Genomic DNA, 1785 nt, shown 5'->3' on the forward strand with positions numbered 1-1785 from the left:
GGGGGGGCGCCGGCCCTAGGAGATCCAATCTCCTAGGGGGTGCGGCCAAGGGGGAGGAATCCCTCCTCCCCAAGGCACCTAGGAGGTGCCTTCCCCTCCTAGGACTCTTCCTCCTTGAAACCCTAGGCGCATGGGCCTCTTGGGGCTGGTGCCCTTGGCCCATGTAGGCCAAGGCGCACCCCCTACAGCCCATGTGGCCCCCCGGGACAGGTGGCCCCACCCGGTGGGCCCCCGGGACCCTTCCGGTGGTCCCGGTACAATACCGATATCCCCGAAACTTGTCCCGATGGCCGAAATAGTACTTTCTATATATAATTCTTTATCTCCGGACCATTCCGGAACTCCTCGTGACGTCCGGGATCTCATCCGTGACTGCGAACAACATTCGGGTTACTGCATATACATATCCCTACAACCCTAGCGTCACCGAACCTTAAGTGTGTAGACCCTACGGGTTCGGGAGACATGTAGACATGACCGAGATGACTCTCCGGTCAATAACCAACAGCGGGATCTGGATACCCATGTTGGCTCCCACATACTCCACGATGATCTCATCGGATGAACCACGATGTCGAGGATTCAAGCAACCCCGTATACAATTCCCTTTGTCAATCGATATGTTACTTGCCCGAGATTCGATCGTCGGTATCCCAATACCTCGTTCAATCTCGTTACCGGCAAGTCACTTTACTCGTACCGTAATGCATGATCCCGTGACCAGACACTTGGTCACTTTGAGCTCATTATGATGATGCATTACCGAGTGGGCCCAGTGATACCTCTCCGTCATACGGAGTGACAAATCCCAGTCTCGATCCGTGTCAACCCAACAGACACTTTCGGAGATACCTGTAGTGCACCTTTATAGTCACCCAGTTACATTGTGACGTTTGGTACACCCAAAGCACTCCTACGGTATCCGGGAGTTACACGATCTCATGGTCAAAGGAAAAGACACTTGACATTGGAAAAGCTCTAGCAAACGAACTACACGATCTTGCGCTATGCTTAGGATTGGGTCTTGTCCATCACATCATTCTTCTAATGATGTGATCTCGTTATCAATGACATCCAATGTCCATAGTCAGGAAATCATGACTATCTGTTGATCAACAAGCTAGTCAACTAGAGGCTTACTAGGGACATGTTGGTGTCTATTATTCACACATGTATTACGATTTCCGGATAATACAATTATAGCATGAATAAAGACAATTATCATGAACAAGGAAATATAATAATAATGCTTTTATTATTGCCTCTAGGGCATATTTCCAATAGTCTCCCACTTGCACTAGAGTCAATAATCTAGTTACATTGTGATGAATCGAACACCCATGAAATTCTGGTGTTGATCATGTTTTGCCCTAGGGAGAGGTTTAGTCAACGGATCTGCTATATTCAGGTCCGTATGTACTTTACAAATCTCTATGTCTCCATCTTGAACATTTTCACGAATGGAGTTGAAGCGACGCTTGATGTGCCTTGTCTTCTTGTGAAACCTGGGCTCCTTGGCAAGTGCAATAGCTCCAGTGTTGTCACAGAAGAGCTTGATCGGCCCCGACGCATTGGGTATGACTCCTAGGTCGGTGATGAACTCCTTCACCCAAATTGCTTCATGTGCTGCCTCCGAGGCTGCCATGTACTCCACTTCACATGTAGATCCCGCCACGACGCTCTGCTTGCAGCTGCACCAGCTTACTGCTCCACCATTCAACATATACATGTATCCGGTTTGTGACTTAGAGTCATCCAGATCTGTGTCGAAGCTAGCGTCGACGT

The sequence above is a fragment of the Triticum dicoccoides genome, chromosome 5A (assembly GCF_002162155.2).
Source record: "Triticum dicoccoides isolate Atlit2015 ecotype Zavitan chromosome 5A, WEW_v2.0, whole genome shotgun sequence".
Lineage (NCBI taxonomy): Eukaryota > Viridiplantae > Streptophyta > Magnoliopsida > Poales > Poaceae > Triticum > Triticum dicoccoides.